Genomic DNA, 26,788 nt, shown 5'->3' with positions numbered 1-26,788 from the left:
GCTGCGCCTTCCGCACAGACCAGGCGTTTTTTTTTTTTGCGCTCGCCATATGATTGTGGGATAGATGAGTAGAAGTTCAAATGAAAAGAGAAAATGGTCACTTCCTGTCCTCATTTTATCCTCTTTCATAGCGCGTAAAGCTAGAAAAGACGACACGAAAAGAAAAGTAAAAGCGCCGACGGTCTTTATTGCACTGACGATACCAGGCACAAATACCTGCGCAGAGACAGCGAGTAAGATAAGAATGATAGCCAAAAGAAATTTCTATCAGCAATGAAAGCACTGGCTGACATAAAGCAGTCCTAATCACTAATTTTCTAAAACTAAAACTTCTCATTAGCCAATGCAAGCGATGGTATGCTGACACATTCCACTCCCAAGCGAGCAATCTCAATCTACCGCCTATACTATTTCTTTGGAGCTCTGGTATTTGTCACAATAAACAATGCCGGTTTCACCAAACTCAGATTTGCAAAGCTAAGTAAGCTGTATTTTGTCTGGGATCATCAGAGAAATAAAACTTTTCGAAGTCAGCGCTCTTTCTGTCCGTGTTTTCTTTTCTAGTTCCATGCGCTGATCCATACATTAAAATGAACTAACTAGCCCAGCAAGCAACCATACTTGATTATCACCCTGTATTAGCACGCCATTTCAATTTCGAAGCAGGTACAGTCGTTTTATAGACTCTCTCCGAGTGGTTTAACATCAAGCAAGTGAGTAGAATAATAATGACCGACTTTGTGGCAAGAAGATGTGTTGAAAGATAGGAAGAACGAATAATTTTATTTAAAGATATGGAGTATATGAAGAAGTGCCACCTATTACGGCGACACCACGGACCGTTCCTACGCAGTGACAGTTAAACTTGACCTAACTGCCATATCGCAGGCTCTCTTGAACGGGCCAAAGTTTATGCTGATATTCCGAGCCCTTGAGAGCCGAGCTGCATTTTTGCTCCATGAGCTCTTTGTCCAAACGTAACGAGAGCGACGCCAAAGCATGTGCTCTAAATCGCACGTTCCTCCACAGTGAGGGCACTCATTTAAATGTACGAATGATTGTTTTCAACATCAGTCAGCAACCAATACTGTGACTTATGAGATTACGTTGGAAGGCGCTTCTGTACGCTTAGTTTGCTGGGTCAAAGTGCATTCATAAGCGATTATGAGCATGAACTACTGGTTGAACAGTTGCAAATATGGTGCTAAACTCAAACATACTGAAATGGGCACACCATTTTATTCGGCCGAGTGTAAGACCCTTTACCGTAGTGAACTTCCTAAACATAAGAGAGTAGACTTGGCTCAGGGATATTTTCTTTTTCCGAGAAAAACGCCGGTTACCATCCGCGACGATAGCGAAGTGCTGAGGTATGGTTCCTTGTCGTAGCACCATAAGCATGATTCTTTCGTACCAGCATATTTGGGAATCCCATCCTGTCAGTGAAGAGTCGTAAACAAAAAAGCATGTTTTATTCCTTTACCAGTACGAATTGTTATATTAGGAAAGCTAAACGCGTCTTGACAAAAATAGTTCAATCTTCATTGTACACTGATGCATGATGGCTTGCTATGGTTGCTGCTTTTTCTTGTACATATCGTATTGTTTGATGCGTTTGATGTGAATCCACTTACGTTCAAACTTCGTAGAACACTTCAATAGCAATGATCGACATCAATTATAAAGTAAAAACCTTTCTGGCAGCTGAAGTAGTTAACTTTAACCCATATGGAGGGCGCAGGGACTGCGGCGGAAAGATGGCACCTACAGGCACATAATAAACACTAGTATTCTAAATGGGCTCGTGGAAAGCGTGTTTATGTGAGGAGGGAAACGGATAGGTGTGCCGTATCCTTTCAATGGTAGGTTACCCGTTTAAAGGATTCGTCATGCGCACACTTCCTGACAGTGCTTCAGAAATACGAGAGACCGTGCTCGTACCCTGAACCATAAATGCGTGAAGGTGTCCCGCCACCGGCTATGACATGTAAGTCCTCGAAGCACTCACTAAATGTGTACTGAAACAACATAGAGCGGAAATCGGGAGCCAGTCTCAACGTAGCGAGGTAGCGTGCCTCGAAGCGAGCGTTGAACGAATAAATTCTAACATCGAGGAGCTCATGTACTGAAACTACCGAAGCGTGTCCTGTCAGCCCCCATTATTGCCATGATGCAGCACTTCACTTAACCTCTCCAATACGGTTGTCCGCACTGCCTCAAGAAGGTCACTGGGAAAGAGAAAAGGTGTTAAGATACAAGGCACGTATGTACAGTCCCATGCGTCAGCTTCTCTAGCGAAGTTCGCAAGGCACCTTGTTTCTCGACGTTCGCGGCCGTGGACGTCCACAAAAGTTGATAAGAGAGTTTGGTGCCGTGAACCGAGAGATTATAGGCTTTACTCCCGTGTATTAAGTAATATTGATTTTTTTTCAATTTCTATAAACTTTACTGGCTTATTCCTGCGCTTGAAAAATGTCCTCAAAGCTTTGGTGGATGGGGGAAAAAGTACATTTTTTTCCCAGAAACTAGAGTGAGCAGGCGGAAATTTCTGAACTAGAAATTTCGCATCTGTAGAAAAAGTTAACAGGCGACACTGATATCACTAGTGTATATCAGTGTGGCAATATCACCGATCTGTAGGCACTGTCATGGTGGATCGAAGGTATGCTTCAAACTATCCTTGAAATAGTGTGCACCGCCCGGTCTCTCATTAAGTCACTTCCATTTCTTCTGCAGCTTCACATAGCACCGCAGTGTGAAAACTTGTGCTGCTTCGAGTTCCATCCCAATATTGATGATGCCAGGGAATCTGCGAAGCGACAAGCTCCCATTGAAATAAAATACAAGAGGTCAGAAAGTGGTGGAGGTTGATTGGGTGTCCCACCCATTACAGTCATGAACGAATCTTAGGCGTACAATGAGTGCTCTTGGCAAGAAAGGCAGTAGTTTGAGCATTTATAAAAACAAAAGACAATAAGAGAGGATAGTATCAGGAGATGTGGATAAGATCAAGAAGAAAAAGAACAATAGGGTGGCCCCTACAGCCGGCTATTCTTCTCTGCGAGCTCAAAATATTGCATAAGAACCTTGAGTATATGATCATACTGACAGGCAGGAAAGCGGATAGGTCACTGTCGTGTCGCATGAAGTACCTGGTGAAAAGCTGCGTGAACGTGACGGCTCGCTGTAGCTGCAGGTTGTAGTGTGGGCCTGGAGCAGTTTGCTGGAATTGTTGCAATACGAATGCAGATCTAGGCATTAGGCAAGTCAAGAAAAACAAAAATAACGATGACAGTTGAAAAAAAGCAGGAACACTAAGATTCCGTGACAGCTCTAGGTGTCCCTTTTGCTCTCTGTGTCTTTATGCTTATTTTTATTTCTATATAGCTATGCAAATATATAGACGCTCCAGTGGTCATATAGTGCCGAAGAAACTATTATAATACCATTGATGCCAGTAGTCACCTGCTTTGGCTGACAAGGGCAGAGCGCCATTCCCAATACATATGAATCATGCACAGTTTTAGCACAATTAGCGTGCGCACAGCAGCGGCCAGCAGATGTCATGCAAATTAGACGTATAGTAACGTAATTTATTATATCACACATACAATCATACGAAATAGGTGTTTGAAAAAGCGGAATAACACAGAGCAACAAGGTTAGTGCAAAACACCGAAATGCGTTTCATTCTTACTGTTACCATAAAATACTTAGCGCAAAGAGACATAGAAGAAGATAGAAAAGGGAAAGATTGGAACATCACGTAAGAAGCACAATAAAGTCACGTGACCTCTAGAACAAAAAAATCACGCCACAGTACACACAATATATGTTCTCTCCAAGACCCCAAAACAAACCCAAAGTGACATGTCCTCACCTAACGTGTGTAGTTTTATTAGGCGAGGATGCCGCCCGGGCTTGAAAGGAAGCTTCTTCCTAGGGCGTCCAGGTACTAGCGCTGGTGCTGGTTGCATGTTTGCAACCCAAGTGCAATCACGATCTCCTTTCTTTCCGCGGCTTTTTTTTTCATATTCCTGTTTCTTATGCTTTCAACTCTCGCTCAATGTCTATGAAAACTTCAAATGAAGAGCTCGTAGTTACTTTAGGGGTCGCAGTTTGGCTTGTGATTTAAAAATAACGGTTTGAGAATTTTTAGAGCATATTTTAGAGCCAGCCCCGCCAAGGTGATCTGGGGGCTAAAGTACTCGTCTGCTAACACGCAGGCGGCGGGATCAAATCTCGGCTGCGGCGGATGCATTTTTGGTGCAGGCGAAATTACAGCAGGTGCATGTGTCCATATTTTGGTGCACGTTAAAGAACCATTCGTAGTCAAAAGTTCCGGAGCTCTCCACTTAGGCGTCTCTATCATGTGGTGGCTTTTGAACGTAAACTCCAGGTATCATTCATAATTTTATAGGTGGGTAACCTTTATTGGCACCTAAATTCTACTTTTTTATTCCGACATCTTTTTTGGGTCGCATTGACTTTCGAAAACAGTTTTAAAAAAACATTACATTCACTAGTCTATCTTATCAAACTGTATCACTCGAGCTTTGCTATAGGACGCACGTATGTAAGAAAGTACTTGCTGTTCGGAAGCACAAAAAAAAGAAAACAAACTCAGTCAACTCTCTCAGCATACTATTAAACTTTATTGCTAGAACCATTTTCTTTTATAGCGTGCAATAACTCACTGCCTTTACAGTCAAACCTGCCGCGTTAGAAAGCGTCCATGCACAGTCAAGCGTAGTTTTCACGAAGAGATAAAACGTCTACTTCTTTCACGCTACGCATAAGAAACTTGTACCATAATGTAAAAAGCAAAATAAAGAAAACAGACACCAACCAACACGAAAGTATTTACAAGCCGCAATAAAAATTCGACAAGCCAACATTCATGAAATTGAACGAGCGAAGCCAGCAAGCAGACAAAAACGGGCAGTGTCAGCGAAATAACAATTCCTGTGAGATAATAGGTGAAAAAGAATTACTAACAACAAGGACGGTAAAAGAAGAGCAATAAAGAAATTTGTCCTTTGCGGTGATTTTTTTTCATTTGGTGTAGCCATATTCGATTTCAGCCGCAGGAGTATTTTCGACGCTGTATATAACTTTTTACTAGAGTTTAAAAGAATGGACTGGTAGGCGCATCTTACTTCAGTTGCCATAGTTACAGACGTATCAATTTATTTTTGGCATATTGGTTAGATTACTCAATATTTTTAATACTTTTACGAGTTTAATTTATTTATTTGTACTGACTAAACAATTCACTTTCCATCCGTTCACTCTGCAACTGACTTATTTTACTAAGCGAGGCACCGCGCGTTTCATGGCCTATTCCCTGGAGTGGGCTGTGCCAAAATGTTGAAGAATTAACCAACCATCCAAACCTTGGAAGTGTTGGATCTAAGCGTGAGTGAATGAAATAAATGGCTTCTTGATTCTGTTGTATGCTGCTTCCCTCATAATAAAACGCTATGGCGTCTTGGTGTTGTGCGTCGCAATACCCCCCTCCCTTCTTTTTTTTGGAAATCGGGTGTTCCAAACAAAGTGAACATGTCCGCACTGTATGCACTGCTCTGCTAAAAAGCTCTCAATTTTGTTAAACACATTCAAAATGTGTTCATTCACGCCCTGGCAAAAGCAAGTTTCACTCTAATATACATACTGGCGTTCTCATGTATCAGCAATCCTGTAAGCCACATCGCAAGGGCATTGTGAGTAGAGCGTTCTGTGCTTCGTTGTACAGGGCTTCCCTGAATTTCTATTTGTCGTCTCGCATGTTTCAGACAATCTTATTTGGGCGGAGAAACCAATGTTTGAGAAGTTATGCGCAGTGATTTAGGTGTTCTCGTTAAATATTCAAACGTTATGTTACACACACACACACACACACACACACACACATATATATATATATATATATATATATATATATATATATATATATATATATATATATATATATATATATATATATATATATATATATATATATATATATATATATGGTACATGAATAATTGCCTCACCTTACCTTTTTCACTCGTTTTTGCAATATCAGAAACTGATGGTGCGTCACTGTTACTCTCCACCGTCGCCCTGTACGGACCGACCGTGTCCTTCATTCTTGTATATTTCTTTGATCCGCGGAGTCGAACAGGCAGCTACAGAATCCGTGCCTGCACGTGCGAATAGCATTTTCAGAAGAACACAGCTGCAGCTTGCTAATATACGAAGTAATGCAGCACTGGTGCATTCTGTTTGAATATTCTGTTCGAACATTCTTGCAGTTCAGTGGTGAACCCATCTAGTCGGATGAGACTCGATCTAAATTCACATGCATTCTTTTTTATGCCTGCCAAGACATCGACCTTTTGAAGCAGAATGAATAACCCAAGTAGTGCAGACAGTAAGCTATGCCAGTTGAGCGAATGTGTTTTCCACATACACGAAACAGTAACAGCTGCGGGAGTCCCTCACCCCTGCCTTGCTCTTGATGTATTCCGCCCTGCCCTGACGGCTCGCGAGCAGCATTTTCAGTTGCTTACTTTTTGTACGCACTATTGGGTCTTCACTGTTTGTAGCTGTTCCACTAGCACGTTTTATTTTTTGAGAAAGTGAGAATCAGCGGGACGTGACCTCAATGGATAATAAGAATTGTGACGCTAAAGACAGCGTAGATGGCTTAATTTGCGCTATTGCCATTCTATTCTGGTAGTTATATTACAAATGCCAGGAAAGAAAATTGCATAAAAGGCAAGTGCCGTCGGCAGAAACCAAACCTACGACATTCGGATAACGCGGCTGATGCAGAAGAAACCGTGCTACGGCAGTGGTTGTTCTCTGGTCCACTTTGTCGAGTATTTCTGTGCATGGAAAGACGCGATTGACAGTCAGCGGCATTCGTATATCCATGACGACAAGTTTGGAACACTTTTCTCTCCCTGCTGGTGTCGCGTGAAACGCAATAGATGGCATGCACTGACGTCATTGAAACCACCCTGTTGATGAACCACATGACACACGCAAGGTTTAAGGCACTAGCGGTATTGTTATTACTATATAATTTTATGTTCTTTTGTTATTAACAGATAAAGGCCAATAAAAATTTTGCCCACATCGTTATCATAATAAAGCAGCTCAATCATATGCTGTAGAATATGCTGTCTGTACAATCAAGCCCACCTTGTTGTTGATGCAGTACTTTATGGAGCTGCGATGGTGACGTGACGGGCAAGCTATTTGTATACGTCTTCTTTGCGAATGCACACCCGACCGATAAGCCCTTGCAGACTGCCAAAAGGTTATAGGTCTGAGAGAATGAGACCGTTGCTGCAAATGAACGCGGTGCCGTTTTTAAGCGCTCGTTTTTTTTGATACAGTTATAAAGAAAAGAAACAGTAAAGACAAGGAAGGCAAAGGACACGTTATTTGTAGCATTGCAACTTGAAAGCAGCAATTATAGTATCATTGTCATCATCATCATCACCACCACCATCATCATCATTAGTCCGACTACGTCCACTGCAGAAGAAAGGCCTCTCCCACGTACCGCCAGTCATCTCGGTCCTGTGCTTGCTGCTATAAGTATAATATAATTGTGATAAAATAAAGAACAGGGCAAAAATACAAGTTACTCCTGTAGATACCGATCATGTGACCTTTTAATCACGCGTCTGATGCTCTCCCAATTGACCTACAGAGGTGGTGGTCATTCTGTCGGCCTTGACAGGTACTTTTGCGTGTGTAAACCTGGAAAAGTTAGTCAGAATTGGTGAGAAGAAGTTTAGAGTCAAGTCAATAGAGCAGACAAGGTTGGGGGCTGCACGGCAAATTAAGTGGAGGGAGGGGGGTTGCTTCGCAGGCTAAGAGAAAAAAAAATTGGCGAACTGGCAATGATGTATTAAACGTCTAAGTTCTACCTAAGTTTTGGAAAATTTTTATTAAAGTCAAGGTTTCTCACAATGCCGAATGGAAGTGATTGCAACATGCATTTGAGGTCCAAAAAGTCATGTCTTCTATAAGATAGGAAACGGCAAGGGGAAATGGTGTTGTGGTGCTGACGTCATCTAAGAGCTGTCTATAACGATGCCTCGCGGGCTACTTTCAGCCCGTGGGCAGCAGGTCACCAACCCTGGACTATGGAATGACTGCCGTGGTGTCTTAGCGGAGAAAGTACCAGACTTGTCATCCTAAGACCACAGGTTTGATCCCTGCCGATGGCAAGTTGGCTTTCTGACTGCTTTAACTATGTCACGCTTTTATCATATTTGCTACACAATCGTAGCGGTAAAACTGTGCTTGCAACTTTCTTCCCCAAAGTGCGTGTTTGCCTCGTATTTAACCCTCTTTTTAGGAGTGCTGTAAACTATAAGCGGCGCAGAGTAAGCCCACTTCTGAGAGAATGTTCCTACTATGATTTAACAAGCGTGAAAAAGATCAGAATGACACAAGTGCGATTTGCACAAATGCTTAGAAAGAAAACAGGACGAAGCGCGTACTAGCTAGCGAAAATACTTATTTTGAAAGTAACAATCCATACATACGAGCGGTCTTTCGTGTATTCACGCTTTTCGTGATTAAAAAAAATCATTTGCGGGGTCGTACTTTGATGCGATGGATATAAAAGATTGTTATCTCCGAAATAAAAGTTTTTCACTTGCTAGTAGACGCTCCATTCTTTGCCATCTCACAGTCATCGTGCATACTGCGCTTGTTTCATCAAGACCCTTTTCAATATGCCGAAGTGGCAGTCATCAGTGGGTATACATGCAATTGCTGTGCATAATCATCATCTCCACTCACAGCGCGTGCCACCCGTTTTGAGCCGGAGCTGCGAAAGTTTGCGAGGCAGTGCAGAATTATCCGAATGAAACGAAAAGACTAACAAACTAACATAGTTCTTCTGTGTGGACATACTCAAACTTCTCCCTTTTTCTTTTCTAAAGCGAGGTTTTTGTCTACGTTATTATCTATTACTAATACAAAAACTTTATAAAGTGCTGATCAGTGATCATCAAAATTTTGTTCTAAAACTTTGTAAGTTCCTAATTCCTTTACTCTAAAATTGCATAATACTCTATAAGGCCACTCAATCATTGGTCAATCCCCCACAGGGGGTATGAGCCACAAGTGAAAGTCAGCAAGAAGAAGAAAAGAACCTGCGCCGCAGTCTTCTCTTCTCGACCTTCTTGCAGCCGTCAGAGCCGTAGCTGGGCCTCAGCTTTCCTTTGAATCTCGAGCAAAGTACAGGGCCCAACCTCACTTCGGCCGCAATGAGTGAGTGCTATCTGCTTGATTGATAAAGAGCGTGGTGCTGTTCCCCGTTTAACCTTATATGCATGAAGATATGTATTACGCCGCCTTTTTGTAACTTATGAGCAGTCTAGCCGTTCGTAGCAGCGTAGGCCCCGTCTGTTACAATGCATTTCTCCTTCTTCCTAACGTGCGACTCTGGTGTTGCAGAGCTCCACTTCACTTTATCACTCCACGTTTCCTCAGGCTACTCAACGCGTCGCATTGAACTCAAGCTGTACGCGAACTTAGAATGGTGGCCGCTTGAAGACGAAATTTTGTTGTAGCTTTGCCATTACCACTTAGATGAAAACGCATCTGGTGCCTCCTGCCGCGTGCCCCGAAACTGGTGTGACAGGGCTGGTTTCCCGGGCTACCGCCGCGGTGCCACTGGAAGGGGATAGGTAAAGTTAGTATAAGCGGCTTCTAAAAAAGTCATATACAGTATCCCTGTAAAAAGAGTGTCGCTTTACCACCTTGCATGAAACACTCTGCGTTCTGTACCAGAGGACTTCCATACATTTTTCGTGCTATTTTACTTTAAGAAGAGAGAGAAAAACCACTTTGTTAAAAGTCCCAACGAGGCGTTGAATTGAACATGCCGGTGGTGTGAAGGGTGGTTGCCAGCAGATTGCCATGACCGGTTCGGCCCAGTTAATCGCTTCTACCTGAATGCGATTGTCACTTGATGATGGGAGTGACTGACACGCCTCAAGAGACTCGAGTGAAGAAGCTGGCAGTATTGGCTTTAATGGTGGGTTCCCCTGACATTCCCAAAAAATGTGATTTTTCGTAGCCTTGAGGCAGCCGCAATGCAGCAGTTTGGTTTTATAACTTTTGGTAATTGTTAGACAACGAATGAGGGCTCGGAAAAGAATTTCTTTTGATTTGCCGCCACATCGTAGAACTTTTCGGAAATTCTTTCGTTGAGCTGCGTCACCGTAGGCGCTGGCGTTCCCGGTGTCACCGATAGAGCGAACCAGTACGACAGTTAGCGAAAGAGGACAACAGATTGACTGAGGAGTCTGGCGACATAATGAGCCACTGGTCTGTAACATCGCTTTCTTCCTTTGTCAACATCGCGCACATGCAGGACTGGAACGTGCACTGTGACTGGATTTGCTTGTCGCGACGCCGGCAAAGCAAAGGGTGGTGCGCGTTGCATGGCAGCCCTAGTAGTTTTATAGGGAATTGTAACAAGTGATGCAGTGCTACTACTGCAGATAGCCAAAATTTCAAACAGGTGGCATTTTCTGAACACGAAGGAGTATCGTAATCGTCGATAGAATTGGTAATACCCAGCTGACACACACATTCAATAATTACAGCTTCTGCATAAAGGTGGTTGAAGGTACAGGGGACTTCCGTCTCACCCCCTCCAAGATGCACCTTCGCACACTGATCATTCATCACGGAACAAGTAATCGAGCTCGAATTTGTTGGTGTAAAACTATCGTGACAGACCGATATGGAGGTATTCTAACTTGTCTAAGGCATCAAAAGTTTATTTGGTTTTCAGCTTGTCCATTCAGAATAAATGGTTTCATTTAGTGACGCCGCGTTATCTCTAATGTTTACCTTTACTTGCAGTTCTTCCCTTTGACCCTGCAGCATCCCTGTCATTGATTCTTACCATTTTTTGAACGCTGTTTGTTGCACAGTTATGCTCTGCCCATTGTTGCCCCGGGGCATTGCTACAGCTTGCAGTGAAAAGCACGCGTGTCCATTTCATTGGTAGAGTGGGGGGTTCGTGAAGTGCACAAAGAAGCAGTGTAACCTGAGAGTGAAGAAGAGCAGATTGTGCGGAATGAGAAGGGTTTCATTTTTGAAGAATGTACATGGGAGACAACACATGCCCTGAATGGGAAGCTGGCATTCATGTTATCACTCTCCAGGATAAGGTCGAGCGGGTATGTTCCACTGTACAACGGTATCTGAAAATAAATATACAAACTGCGGTGCAGCGCGAAATAAAAAGAACGCTTGAATAATACCTGAATCTGTTGATGGCGCTTCGCAAACAAAACAGAGGCTGCAGGCTCTAGGTCATTTTGCCGGCTGTCAGCGCTGCTAAAGCACTTGATTCCACCAAAACAGCTAAAGAACTTAATTCCACTATTCCACCAGCACTGTCAAATTGCTATTTACTTCAAGAGTTAGTTCCTTGAGAACTTCATAAACATGCCCAAAATCACAGCTCTTTCACGCTCTCAGTAGAGCTTTTGCGCAGGTAAGTGAAACATGGTCATGGTAGAAAACTTGTAAACTTTGTCATAGGTAGGCAATTCTTATAGCTACTGCCACTTCTTACATCACAGCAGTTTCTGCGCTCGACAGTACCGGACGCAGCTCTGCCAATGTGTTGGCTGCAGCGCGGAGCTCACGAGTCCATTTCGTTTCATTTCTCACCGCGGTGCAACCGGCTCAATGCATATTTACTAGAGACGCCTCTAGATATGCAATCCTATTTTGACGGCGTGAATCAATGTCCGCCGGTCGTGCACGATACAGGTCCAGTTTACGAAACCGTTTGTGTAAGCACACTGTTTATTGTACGCGCGCGCGCGCGTGTGTGTGTGTGGGGGGGGGGGGTGAGCGCACACTCTCATTCTCCTCTGCATCACGGTCTATATACTGCACAGCCACTGGCTTTGAAACATATATTCTCATTGAAAAAAAATAATGCCAGACATGACTGAAGAAGTTACACCCTGACTTTTTTCGGCCCGGTATCGCCATTTCATTGCGACAGCAATAAAATTGCCCTTGGCCACGGGCTTGTTGCCGCGATATTCTGACGTCTTGGTTTAGACGGCGTTTACGTAGATGGACTTGGCAGCTCAAACATTGCCCAATACGCGTGCTTCAAACAAACTCTACAAAAATTCAGCTTGTCTTTTCTCACTAGCAATGTGGAGCGATGGATAAGCATCGCAGAAGAAGGGTCACTTCACGCACCATAGTTCTCAAGAAAAAATGAAAAGTATCGAAGTTCATTGGGTTGTAGCGGGCTCCTCAAGAACAAAATACTGAAAACTGTTGCGGTTGTAATGTGCGTTGTTCTGATTATACCACCGCCTTCTGTTCGAGCATCCCTCCTTGTCTTTGAACAACGCGCTGAGGTGGGCCAAGCCCTGCCCATTGTTCGTTCCCGCTCGTCCTGTATGTGTTCTTTTTATGCCTCTGATATACTTGACCAGCACGCTGCAAGAATTAAGCTGCTGCCCGCGTGACGTTTTAGTTCGCACTCATTGCTTCCCCATTGCGATAAATATCTCACATTTTTTTAATGTGCTGCGTTAGGTCCATGCCCAATTTTGATGACAATGATGGTGCGAGACTCATGAGCCTTTATTTTAAATATACTCATTTCCCCTTGTTATCACGTAGTCAACGCTTACAGGCTTGCTTTCAGAAGCGCCCTTGTGCCCTGTTTTTTTTTTGCCTTCAGCAGCGAGCAATTTATTGCGAGAGAAGTTATATGGGCATTCCAAACGAGCTTTTGCTATGGTCATCGCCGCCAAGCTCCCTACAAAGTCCACACTGATAACCTCTCTTTGGCATTCTGTGCTACCCGCAAGTGGTGGTGAGCGAGTTGATATGGTGAACGCTACCACTCGCGGAAAGTACAAGCGAGCCGGCCTATGTCCTTTGCTCGGAAGTTGCATGTGACAACATCGCCTGTCCCCGCCTGCTTGTTATACCTGCCGCTGAGAGCTAAAATAGCAAACCTCCTCGCCTTGAACGGACATCAAAAAAAAAAAACGCGAGGAAGAGGATCTTGAGCAGCCCCTGTGAAATTCCACTTTAAGGGTTCGGTGGTGATTGCTACACGCGCGTTCTTTTAACAAGCATGAGCGCACAGCTCGTATGCCAAGCTACGTGTTGCGCTCTTAACAGGAAGATGTTGCGCCAAAAAATATTTCTTCATGCAGTGGCCGTATTATTTTACAACAGTATTTTGAAGAAGTACGCGATATTGAAGGCAAAAGAGTTAACTGGAAGTCTTACTTCCTCAACTTTGTCTACTATTATCGCATTCATTGCTTCGCCATTGCACTGAAACTGATCTTGTTTCTTTCATACATCACAAGTACCGGAGGGTCATGCGGAAAGTTCGCTCCCGCTTCACGTTCAGCATAGCCATATCTATAAGTGTTAGTTCATAGGAACGTTGTACTTTAAACACAAAGAAAATCCTTAGCAGTGTTCCTCTTCTTGCAGACCAAGAGTCCACGTTCGAGAGCGCTGTTGACCAATCAGCGTTGGAATCCGCCCTACAACAGAGCAACTACGGTGAGCAAATATGTTGCTGCACTTTTTGTATTTACCTTATCTCTGCATACACCAAATGTGTGCAGTGCATGATTTTTGACAAGGCGCAGAATTTCCTAGCCTAATTAGGAATGTGTCTTTCTCCTAAAAGATATATTTGCATTCTCTTTACAAAGAAGGCCTTTAGATTTCGTGGTCTAATTTTGACGTAGCTTTGCAATAGTGTGGTATTCACCACAACACTTGAAGAAATCGGTGGAATTTTATTTAAACTACCACTACAGGGTATTGACTCAGAATACATATATAGAGCTATGTGTATATCGTGTTATCAGTGAAAGAAAGTGTAAACTGGAGGACTCTTTTTCTTTGTTAGACACAATAATGAGAAATATGAGACAATAATGCCAGAAAAAGTATACAGGATGTTATTAATAATTCTAGTGTAAATATGAAGAAAGAAAACAGGTCGAAACGATGACTTGCAACTCACAGGATCCAAACCTGCGACCTTCAGATAACGCGTCCGATGCTCAACCACTGAGCTACAGTGGTAGCTCAGTGGTAGAGCATTCTCTGGTTCACTCTACAGGGTATTTTTGTGTGTTTAAATGTGGAACTGTCAGTTAGCGCCACGTGTTATCATTAAGGCGAGTATGGAACACACCTGATCGCCTGTTTGGCGTCACGTAGCATGTTATCATATTACGAGATGGCAGCTGGCCAACACTTCCTCACATACCACCTCAATGCATCATGCCTGCCAGAGTGAGACTCTCGTTATGAATAAAGGAAAGGAAACTTAACGGCTCGTTATCATTGTTAGACACAATATTGTTGAAAAGAACCAACATACATTATTTCAAAGGACAGCATAAGAGTTGTTATCAGGAGTAATTGTGATGTCAATGTAATGAAAGAAAATGGGGTGAAAAGATGACTTGCTACTGGCAGGATCCAAACGTGATGTTGCGCGTTCTCTATGTCAAATCATGCATTCTTTAGTGGCTAATAATATTCTGTTACTGGGATAGTTGGCACATCGTCATAAAGAGAACCTCTTGATGCATAAAACACTCGTAAATAAAAAATGTGGAACTCTGAAGCCTCAACTTTAGGAGTATAACGTAATAGAGATAACCTGTCTCTTCTGCATATTTGTAACACTTAGCGGATGAAGTCTTCACGAACTTGCTATGAACCTACTACGTGGCCTGAAGGGAATAGGTGCAGTAACTCGTGCGCCTTTTTTAGTGGGTGACCAGCTTGAAGTCATCAAGTCATTACGATAATCGCATGTTCTGACGCCCAATGGCACTGTACTCTTGTGCCATGCAGTATTGCTGCGACATTTCATGGCGTATTCTGAAGCATGTATACAGCATACGTAGGCTTGTAAAGCATCAAAGTTAGTTTAACTTCACTTTCGAGCAGGTGAAGTTAATTTCGCTGTAATTGCAGTCAGCGGCGTGGCTGTGTGGTAGAACGTGAGCTTGCCACGCAAACGACCCGGTATCGATTCCCAAACTACCAGGGTTACTTTCGCACTATGACACAGGATTTGAGTATTATTGATTTTGTTTGCACCATTTACGAGATTTCGTTCGTGAATGAAATGATTTCTCGCTTACAACCAACGAAGCCGACGCGAAGTCCGGTTTTCTGTTAAAAAAACGAAAAAGCACATCAATGAACAAGAACCTTTCTCTTTTCCTAGGCTTGCTCATTCTTCCGGTGGGGTTTGAGGCATCTAGAATTTTCCATCCTATGAACTAGCCTGGCAACTTACTGTTGCAAGCAAACTACTTATCAGAAGTTCCTTCAGCAATTCGGAGGCTTTTTAGGCCTCATTGGCCGATAGGCAGGCACGAAGCGACGTGTAATGTGCTCACCAGCACCCCCTAACGTCTTCACATACACGTTGAGTGACTAAAGTAAACAGATGGCAACGTTGGCGAAAGCAATAGCATGGCTGCACCCACCGAAGCTGGCGCCCTCCACGTCGAACATATCGCGTCGTCGCCGTACGCCGTTTTCCCGTGGAATCATTGGTTGGCTGGATATCCGACTTTCTTTTTTGCAGCTTTCACAATATGTACGCTTCAACTCTATTAACTCGCCTTCGATGCTGGTTTCATCAAAAGTTCCCCAGGGTTCTGTGTTAGTACCCCTCTGATTCCTACTTGACATCAATGACTTCCCTTTGCACACTTCTGTGAAAATACGCCTTTTCGCAGATGACTGCTTCGTTTATGATGCTGTCAAATCATCACTGGATCATGCAATTCATTTTCTTATTTTTGTGCCTGGTCCAATTCGTGGCAAGTGAATGTTAACCTCTCCAAAATAGTCATTATGCCATTTACAAAACGTTTATGCCCATTGACGTTTGACTAAAATTTTAACAATGTTAGTCAGTGTAGGGTGTCCGAATATAAGTATCTTGGTATTCTTATGAAACACAATTTCTCATGGTCCAAACATATTTATTTCACATGCCACAAGCGCTCAAGAGTTTAGGCTATTTACATCGTACGCTTCGTCTTGCTCCTCAGCAAACCAAACTTCTTACCTAGGTATACAAAACTACTATTCGCCTCATTCTTGAATATGATCGTGTCGTTTGAAACCCCCATAAGAAATGTGACATCGACAAACTTGAATCAGTTCAAAAAAGAGCTGTGCGCTTTATATTGTTACGAAGCGCGCCTCCGACGACGTTACGAAGGGCGCCGCGAATCCCAGCGCTGCCACCACTGTTACGAAAGACGGCGAGGCCAACACAATTCCGAAGGCGCCATTGCTTCGACCTCCACCGGGAAGGTCACCAGCCGTTTGGTAGCGTAGGTTTTTCAGCTCGCGACTGCTTCTGCGCAGAGCTGATAGACGAATGGACGAGACGACGGTGAGTTAAACGAGGTTTATGTACAGCATATACAGAGGCGTTAAGGCCGACAGGTCAGTGACTCGAAGGGCCAAGCTCTCTTCTATGACACATAGGTCTACTGCTCGCGACGCGCCACAGGGCTTTTTTTCTATATGCACCGGGAGGATTCTTTGAGTATCCAAATGTCCAACCAGAAGCGTCGCTGGCCGTGAGGGCAGAATCCTTCAATGGTGTCGCCACTGAGCCGCGTCATTCTCATCGAATCCGGAGCCGCTGCGCAAGGTTGCAGCCAAGGACGAGTGACGTCGCCATGCATTGCGTAAGACTCGCCAGCCAGGAAGGCGCCTATTGCTGCAACGGGCTCGCTGTGCGTGCGCGACAGAAAGGCACCGCCGCGTGGTGACGCCGTTGAGTTGTTCGCGTCAGGCGGGCACGCGTGCTGGCCTTGACACAGATTGCCTTTTTCAGAGGCATGGACGTTCGGTGTGGACTCGCAGGCATAACAGCACTTCCACCGCCAGTCAATGCGCCGGAAAGACGACCTACTTCTACGTGGCTCGGATGTCAGGCGCGCTTGCTCGCCAGGTCCCTCCAGGTTCGCCTCCAGGGCCATGGGGAGAATGCAACTCCAGACTCTGTTCCGAAACATATCCCATTCTTGAGGGCGTATCCCAGTTCCACTGGCTTGTCACCACAACTTGTCGGCAAGCTTCGCTCGTCTTTTCTGACGATCTTTGGTCTCAGCACTTGTCGATGTTTCTACAACTTGTGAAGAACGATTAGACAACAGACAACACACGACACAAGCAAGCGCCCTCGGTCACTCGACAGAACACCAGAGAAAGTATATGACAACATATACCTAGCTACGTGTGTATCAGAATTTCGTTCCCTCTACATCAAGAGGCACATGTGGGACACAAGACTCTTGAAATGAGAACTCAAATTTTTACACGTACAACAACGTAACGAAATAGAATAGAACATAAAGTTGGCTCCTTGAGCTCACTGCAGACGAGAGCGCTAAGCTAAGGCCATGATGAGGACAAAATTATGCCCCGAATCGCCAGCGAGAAACCTAAAGGTGGAGAAGGTACTTAGTAAACGCACGGCTCACTGCGTCTGCATTCGCGTTTAGCTTTCCTTTTTTGTAGCGAACGTCAAAGTTGTGCAGGTGGAGCACCACGCTCAACCTCAGTAACAGGCCACTTTTAGGCGACGATACCTATGCGGTACCAAGAGCGGCTCATACTTGCCACGTTGCACAGGTGAACAACGATACGGCTTGCTACGGATTGGCTCCTCACAAGTTAGCTCGATATCGTGTCTGATCACCGTCGTGTTTCCGGGACGGTCCGAAAACACTTCTTCCAACTCGTAAACAATCCTTCTCAGGTACTCCTTTTGGACTTCACTTAACCTAGGCTGTAGGTTCAACTGGTCCAAGATTACCTCCGATCCCCTTTCGATTACATCACTTGAACTCAAAATTTCCGCTTCCTCTTCCTCTGATGCATTCAACAGCAGATTTATGACCGCTTGAAGTTGAACGTATGGTTTCATCAAGTTACTGTGGTAAATTTGTTCAGCCGCCTTCCTAATTTCACTGCATAATTGGTATCAGAGAACTTCGATATTACTTTGACGGGACCTTCGCAATGAACCTCAAGCTTGTTCTTTTTGGACGGCCGCAGCAGCATTACCTGACTTCCTTCTTCAAAAGCGCGCTTCTTCGCCGATTTGTTGTAGTACTTCGTCGACAACGCTTGTGCAGCCTTCATGTTGCTTTTCACTAGATCTTTCGTTTTTCCAAGCCACTGGAGGTGCTCTAGAACATACGCAACTACATTAGGGTCGTCATCGAATCCCTCCCAGGACTCGCGCAGCATTCTAAATGGTGTTCTCAAACTCCTGCCACACACAAGCTCTGCAGGGCTAAAACCAGTGCTCTCATGAGGAGCTGATCTCAAAGCGAACATAGCGGGAGGAATACAGGCTTCCCAGTCGCATTTGTGCTCGTGGAAAAGAGCTCTGAGTATCCGTTTCAGAACGGAATGCATACGCTCTACCGGATTAGATTGTATGTGATGGATCTAGCTGTGCACTACTTTTATTCCACATTTATTCATAAAGGTAGAGGTAAGGCAGCTGGTGAAGACACTATCATTGTCGCATTGGATTGCAGAAGGAAATCCGACGCGTGCAAATATAGATAGCAGTGCATCCACGACATGAAGGTAATTGAGCTCCTTAAGTGGTATCGCTTCCGGAAATTTTGTGGCTACACAGAGAGCCGTCAGGATGTACCGACAACCTTGCCTTGACTGTGACAATGGCCCAACAATATCAATTACTAGGCGCCGAAAAGGTTCTATGATAATTGGCACAAGCTTTATGGGAGCCTTCCACTTGTCCGTTGATTTCCCCGCTCTCTGACAAGTGTCGCATGAGTGTACAAAGTCTTCAGAATCCTTCCAGCATTGCGGCCAATAAAACTCAAGGAAAACTCAAGCCTAGGTCTTCTTTGTGTCGAGATGCCCGGCCCACGCGTTTTCATGCGCCAGTTCCAATAGTTGGCGACGATACTTTTGTAGCACCAAGAGCTGCTCATACTTGCAACCTTGCGCATTTGTGTAGCTCCGATACAGGAGCCCTGCTTTCTCAAAAAAAGAAACATTCTTTTTCTTTCTTCCCAAGTTTACGTTTTCCATTAGCGCTTTCATCGAGAGGTCCTAATGCTGCTCTCGAATGAGCGTTTCTCGATGAATCCTCGACAGCTTACTCCAACTTTCCGCTACAGGCGAGAGCGTTGCACCCTCTCGCTCTGACTGAATGGCGCCATGTCGTCTCGCCCAGCTACGGAAACCGCGCCAGTCGCTTCGGCGACGGGCCACTCGAGTGACTGCTCACATGACTCACACGGAGAATTTCCTCTCTGAGGTTCCGTCCATTCTCTGCCAAGGTCACTTGATGATTCACAACATTGAATAAGATCAAGCTCCTGGGAAAGCTTCCGCGCTTGCGATCGTGTTAGGGCCATGTACGCTAAGTTGGGGAAGAACGATTTACCCCGCTCTTTGAGAAGCTGCTCTGAGTTGTTAGAGAAACGATAAGGAAAACGGTCGGGAAGCGCGGCAGACACAGCCGCTTTGGTGCGAACCTTACTGAACGGGCCTTCAATGACAACCGTAGGGATTGGTACGCAAGCACTCTGCTCTTCAGCGACTTGACTGATCCACGCGCATTCTCCTGGAAAGTCATCCGGAGACACCAATGAAGGATAAACAACGTCCATGGTTGCCGCTAAGTCTCGAAGTGCTCGACACGTTTTCCCATTCATACTAATTTCTTGGAGATATGTACGAATCTCACAACCGCGTGTTCTTTTCCGATTCTCGGATCGTTGTGAAAACAAACTTTTGCTTACAGTTTATCGCAATTTGCCCTTCCTTTTTGTAGTTGTAGCAGATTCGCGGCTTTCGTTTTTTCCGATTCTTCGATAGTTGCAAAAGCAAACTTTTGCTTACAGTTTATCGCGATGTGCCCTTTCTTTTTGCAGTCGCAGCAGATTAGCGGCTTCCGTGATTCAAACACCCGTGTGGTATCAGTGCGTTGTTTAGGAATCTCACTCGATTTCTCCGCTTCCGTTTGCCCTTCCCTTACGGTGTCCTTTGTAAGTGACGGGTCTTTCTTGAAATTTCGGTGCGGATCGGGTTTCCGTTGATCCGGTTTTTTTGAAAATCCCTCTTTCCTTTCATCCTTCTCAGCGCCCACTGCCCTGCTGTGCAACTTTCGGCGAGTATAATACTCATCAGCTAACTCTGCTGCCTTGTTTAGCTGTACTTCACCAAGTTTGTCCTGCAGCTAAAGCTTGACATCCTCCTCGATGATGTGGTAGAATTGCTTCAATTCAATGCATTCTACCACTTTATCGCGAGCGTCATAAAAAACCTTCGCCCTTGAGCCATTCAATTAAATCGGCTTTAAAACGAAACACGAAGAACACGTGTGACTCTTTTCCCTTTTTGCATACCGGAATTTTTGCCTGTAAGCCTCGGGTGACAATTTATAACGTCTCAAGAGCACTTCATTACCACGTCAGAGCTTTCAAAAGCTTCCCTCGACAAGCGAGTTATCGCGTCGGACACATCACTGGGAAGAAGAGCTAACAGGTTCCGCGTCCAAAGAGACCTCTCTGAAGCATTTCGCTCATAGACGTGTTCAGACTTGACGAGATATTTCGCCATGTCCTCGCCTTCTACGAACGGTGGTAGTTGGTCCTGAATTCTATAACAGCTGACCTGAACTGTCGGAGAAGCTACGCTAGGCGCCTGCGAACAATGTAAGATTGCCAATTCTATTCGTTTCAACTCGAGGCACTGCTGTCTCTCGGCATCCTCACGCTCGCGACGTTCGCGCCTTCCAGCTTTTTCACGTTCGCGAACTTCTCGCCTTTCAGCTTCTTCAAGTTCGCGAGCTTCTCGCCTTTCAGCTTCTTCACGTTCGCGAGCTTCTACTTCTTGCCTTTCGGCCTCCTCGCGGCGTGCTTTGATATCCGCCCAGGCCTCATCGACTTCCTCAGCCGACACTCCTTCATCCTTCATGATCTCAAGGATCGCTTGCTTTCGTTTCGCACGGCCCAAAGTAATGCCAAGTTCCCCACAAATTTCGATCAGTTCCTTCACTTTAAGGTTTTCCATCGTTCACACTAGCCTCTTCCTGTTTGCCCCTGTTAAGAATTCACTTTCCGCACCCGCTATAAGTCTACTAGCAAGACGCGCAAGCAATTTATAACACTCCCGTGTTTACCCCCCTCCGCATTAACTTTAGTTTCAAAGCACTTAGAGTTTGTTTGAAACAATCAACGCTCACTCTAATGCTTCACACAGCCTTTCTATAAACTACTATAACCTGAACTAGAGTAGTCTGGTGAACTGAGGGGAACACATCAGGCACTCACCGCATCGATGTCGCTGACGCTGGCTGATCCCGCAGCTGCCAACCACTGTTACGAAGCGCACCTCCGACGACGTTACGAAGGGCGCCACGAATCTCACTGCTGACCTCCACTGTTACGAAAGACAGCGACACCACCACAGTCCCGAAGGCGCCACTGCTTCGAACTCCGCCGGGAAGGTCACCAACCATTCGGTAGCGTAGGTTTTTCAGCTCACGACTCCTTCTGCGCAGAGCTGATAGACGAGCGAACGAGATGACGGTGAGTTAAGCAAGGTTTATGTACAGGCTGTATACAGAGGCGTTACAAATGCGGCACTGGGGCCGACAGTTTAGCGACTAGAAGAGCCAAGCTCCCTTCTCTGACACATAGGTCTGGTGATCGCGACGCGCCACAAGGCTTTTTTTATGTGCACCGGGAGGACTCTTTGAGTAACCAAATGGTCAACCAGAAGCGCCACTGGCCATGAGGTCAGAATCCTCCAATGGTGTCGCCACTGGGCCGCGTCATTCTCATAAAATCCGGAGCCGCTACGTATGGTTTTAGCCAAGGACGAGTGACGTCGCCACGCATTGCGTAAGACTCGCCAGACAGGAAGGCGACGATTGCTGCAACGGGCTCGCTGTGCGTGCGCGGCAGAAAGGCACCGCCGCCAGATGACGCCGTTGAGTTGTTCTCGTCAGCCGGCTTGCGTGCTGGCTTTGACACAGAATGCCTTTTTCAGAGGCATCGACGTTCGGCGTGGACTCACAGGCATAACAATTTGCAAGACATATGACAGGCCTTTTTCTCCAAAAAATTTGCTTTCCCAGCTAGGTCTCACAACACTCGCGAAGGGTCGCAATGTTGAATGCCTCAACTTTTGCACAACTTAATCAATTCTTCTTGATTAGGCACTCTAGAATCACATCTCAAATATTGCAGACTTTTGTCTACGAGGAGTGACTTTGCCCTTAACATAGCAACTTTTTTCACTGCACTGACATGTTCAAATACAGTTTCTTCCCTTCAGCTAGAGAAGCCTGGATTATGATGCCCGGAAGTGTTTGTTTGCTATCACTTCAAGAATTTTTGGGAGCATGCTCACGAATGTTGATTTGTTTCTTTTGCTTTTTGTTTTTTCCCACTCAAGCAATAACCTCGGTGAGGTAGCAGTATGAAAAAATAAATAAAATAATAATATAAAATGCAAATCGAAACTTGAATGCGCTTTAGCTTTATATTCTGACGCTTCAATAGAAGTGCATTCGTGAATCTACTGCGCTATCCTCATGAACAACAATGTAATACTCGGTGCTTGGGCTGAGAAAATGTGCCTAAGCAACGAGCATATTCTTACCAATAACGACCAAGCGAATCAGATGATTTGTTCTCATCGGGAGATGGCACCAAATGAGGACTTATTTCACGATTTGCGTTTCACTGGCAGCGCTCTGGCCGAATGACAAGAGAAATGGCACATGGAAGCTGTCAGTTGCGTTTGCATGGCCATTGACCTGATTATTTGTACCCACATTTACCGGCGCTGATAGATATTGAACAAAAAGATATAACACGTAAACGTGATGGAGAATGAACATATTACTTTTTTGTGTGATGAAAAGAAGTAGACATTTTAGCGCTAGTTTTCTTTTTTGGACAAAATAATACTGAAAGTAAACAGACTATGATGCCAAGGAAAGTATTGGTGGATGCTTTAATTACTCATTAAAATGTGAAAGATTGGCTACCTGTGCTGGTTGGTAATGCAACTTTGAAAGAAATACACTTTCTCAGCGCGCAAGAAACGTACACTTGGCAAGTCACTGTGTGAATTGTGAGTGCACCACGAAGTTTGTTGAATGCCAAGTAATGGGAAGATATAAGGACAAGAGGGCACGGCAATTATATGAAGAGTTTTTGATTCGCAAAGCAGGAACTGAGTGTGTAAGTGCCCCGCCTATCAGTCTGTTGAAAAATGAAGACATGTACATTTTTCAGTCAAAATTTCATTTCAAGATTGAAATAAGATGGTCTGGCACATGCGCCATTAGTTGTTCCTCTTTTCTGTGTGTGATCTCTTTCCACTCTTGACTGTGTATGTATATTGCCGCTATCTGTGCAAAAGAATGGTTGCAATTGTGAGCGGTGTCCTATCTGTATTCCTTAGAGAACGTTCCCTGCGCACTAAGGAAGTGTATTTCTTTCAAAAACTTATAATGCAAACGCGAAGAAAGAAAAAGGACTGAGAAGATAACTTGCCATCAGCAGGATTCCAACTTGCGAGATTCAAATAGCGGTTTCAATTGTCTACCACTCAGCTACGGCGGTGGTCATGTCTAAGATATCTTCGTATAATTAGACCATTATCCAGTCCTAAGCGCCACGATGATTAGTAATGTCGTGCATATATATAAAAGCTATATTGCTTCTGATATAGAGGCCTGAGTGACTGCGCAATGACAATTAGCTGGACCATACGTGCTGCATCCTATGGCATGAATATTCTTACCCCAAGTCAAATGTAACACCGAGGACACTAAAAATTCACCGTTTCCTAAAGGTTATCTTGCATTACACAGTCAGACGCCTTTCGAAAATCTAAGAACAAACCAAGAGAACAGTGCATATCAATTAGTTTTGAGTATTTTGTCTCCTTTAAGGAGTGGCACCTGCCATGTGTATTATTTTTTGAAAATATGTTAAGGAAGAATCAAGTTTTGTTTAGTAAAAAAACCCGACAAAAAACATTCAAGCTTGTAGTTGATTACTTCCTTGAACATTTCACAAAATGCACGCAACTCAGGAATTGTTTAGTTGTTTGATATTTATAATTTTTATCACTTTTGACCATTAGTTATTCGTTGGTGAAGTTTAGGTCATCCGAAAACACGCCCTTAGCAAACATTAGCTTAGCGAGGAAAGACACCACATAATATATTAAAGGCAGAATGGGGGTAAGGGGAAGATCATATATTTTAATGATCTGAAGATACAATAATTCTGAGCTTGTTTATTAAAGTCGCTACTTCCGAGAGCGAGTGGGTCAGAAATATCTATTGAAGCAGCAAAAACTGGGCGATGCTTAAGCTTGCGCATTAAGAGTTGAAGGCGATAGCAATGTGCTATCCGTACCATGTACGTCAATCACTTAGAATATACTTTTTATTGTAGGATGGCTATCTGGAAGTTTTAATCGAAATTACTATATTGTATTAAATAAAGTTTCTAGTTTCTTGTGTCAGTAAAGCTCTTGATATGGCTGTATTCTTTGTAACGGGTAGCATGCTTTAAACCATGACCAATTGTGCGAGTGACATAATATTGAGCTGGCTAGGCACCCACTACGGGCTTTAAGAATACGTGCTGTAACGTGTGTTCCTTTTGTAATAGGCGGCCGACTTTCAACCACCAAGTTGTTATGATAATCACATGTTTTTACGTGTGTTCATTTGCATCACGCAAATAATGAAGTGATCTTGCATGAAATATTAAAAACCTTGTATACAAGCTCTATGTATGAGTAAAGCCTGAAAGCTCTACGACTGCTGGTGTAGTCTGTTCCTGATTTAAGAAACGCACTCTGGCATGATTAAAAAGGCCGCAGCATCCAACCACAACATGTGTCCACGTCTCTTTCATTGAGTGAGAAAGCTATTTTAGCTGGAGAAAATTTGCTGCGTTTCTTTGAGATTTTGACAAGAGCTCTACCTGATAAGTACGGTGATTGAGAGTGAATTCGCATTAAGAAAGTGTAGAATGCGTACAATATAACTGAAATGTTTGGTACGTGCGGCCTTTTATTGCGTAGTAATATACTTCTAGTACTCTTTAAAAGCATGGTTGATGGTTCGTTGAGCAATCGAACATAGCGGCAGCTGCGTTAGTTTTGCGTGAATCAGCACTTCTTGGTCACTACACTACAGTAATACGGATAAATGCATACCATTTTTCACCTAATTTAGGAATGCGGTCGATATTCAGCATAGGATCGAGTAAGTATTTATGAGTTGCTGCTGGTTTTTGCTTCAAGTGGCTTCAGCTTGCTATTTTCTTACTGAATAACCTTGACTTTTAGCTGACTCGAAGTAAGTATACATCTGAAAAATATCGTTTTTTCTTTGTAGATCAGCGATTCAATGTTCTTTTGCAACCTAGGTAGCACTTATAATCGATAACAGACCGAAAATTGTTTAGAAGCAAACATAGCAGAACATTGGTATCAGAACCGTATATATCAGAAATCAGTTAAGTAAACTCATTCACTATTTCGAACTATTTTTGAACCCAAGAACGCTGCAAGATCAGTTCAAGGGTTAAAACTGCGGCTACAAACAAAAATACGACTGAAAGATTTGGTACATTCATCAATGAAAAAAAAAACACTCCTAGTGACTGGCTTTTCCTCAGAAGTTTCCTTTTCTAGACGGATTTCCGCCCCGCCGAGGTGGTCTAGTGGCTAAGGTACTCGGCTGCTGACCAGCAGGTCGCAGGATTGAATCCCGGCTGCGGCGGCTGCATTTCTGATGGAGGCGGAAATCTTGTAGGCCCGTGTACTCAGATTTGGGTGCACGTTAAAGAACCCCAGGTCGTCCGCATTTCTGGAGCCTCCACTACGGCGTCTCTCATAATCATATAGTGGTTTTGAGACGTTAAACCCCACATATCAATCAATCATTAGACGGATTTACCGCACAAATTTTGGTGGGCAGAGTGCCGTGCAAAACAACTAGCTTGTCATTACGCAGTTTTATAGCGATATAAAATATGCGGACACTCTGAAGGGGTTTTCGCCGTCATGTCTCGTTGCTGTCATGTCTCGTAAAAGGTTCAGCAGCAACCAGACACCTTGATTTATTGGTGCAGTCACCATCACTGGCCCTTGTGCTATCTCGACAGCCGTTAGCGGGTGGTTCGTATGGCTTTCTACATGCAGCGCTCCCAACGCGAACAGACTGTTCGAAAATTTTCCCAAGAGCGTCTATTTTCTTACTCCACCATTTCATAGAATTGCGAGTTATCAGATCATATTTGAGTTAGCTGGTGGCCTTACTTGGTATATCAATACAGCTTTATTGATATCGTTTGCATTGGTTCGCTTTTTTTTTGTAAAATGGACCTTTTATTTTCCTCTCACTCGTTGATCTATCGGCGCATAGCACACAGAAATTCGCGGTAAATGTTCAGGTAATTATTTACAAGTTTTTATCGACTTATGCAATCATCCTCTTGAGCCTCATTGCGCCCACATCAGGGCAAAAGCATCGTCTATGTTCTGTGCCACAAGAAGAGGGGAATGTCAAGTTATGCGATATTTAAACTAATTTGCGTTCTGAATGTGAAGCACATCTTGCTCGGGCCTATGTCCCACGGTGTCGGCGGTATCT

At 44.2% G+C, this 26,788-nt stretch overlaps 1 protein-coding gene across 3 annotated transcripts in view; it reads right to left on the bottom strand.

The window, feature by feature from the left end:
* The window catches only part of LOC119163903 (dehydrodolichyl diphosphate synthase complex subunit DHDDS-like), a 31,588-nt gene extending 25,372 nt beyond the window's left edge, over positions 1-6,216 (bottom strand). For 2 of the 3 annotated variants that reach the window (XM_075872407.1, XM_075872409.1), the window contains exons 1-3: positions 6,044-6,216; positions 3,153-3,223; positions 1,267-1,436 (exon numbers count right to left, since the gene is read on the bottom strand). The gene's annotated coding sequence lies outside the window, so the exon portion shown is untranslated. The remainder of the gene's footprint in view (positions 1-1,266; positions 1,437-3,152; positions 3,224-6,043) is intronic. The other variant, XM_075872408.1, reaches the window with a different exon arrangement.
* Positions 6,217-26,788: the final 20,572 nt, after the last annotated feature.

Source organism: Rhipicephalus microplus, chromosome 8 (genome assembly GCF_043290135.1).
Source record: "Rhipicephalus microplus isolate Deutch F79 chromosome 8, USDA_Rmic, whole genome shotgun sequence".
Classification (NCBI taxonomy): domain Eukaryota; kingdom Metazoa; phylum Arthropoda; class Arachnida; order Ixodida; family Ixodidae; genus Rhipicephalus; species Rhipicephalus microplus.
Note: the sequence above shows the minus strand (reverse complement) of the source record. Positions and strands in the feature narration are given on the sequence as shown.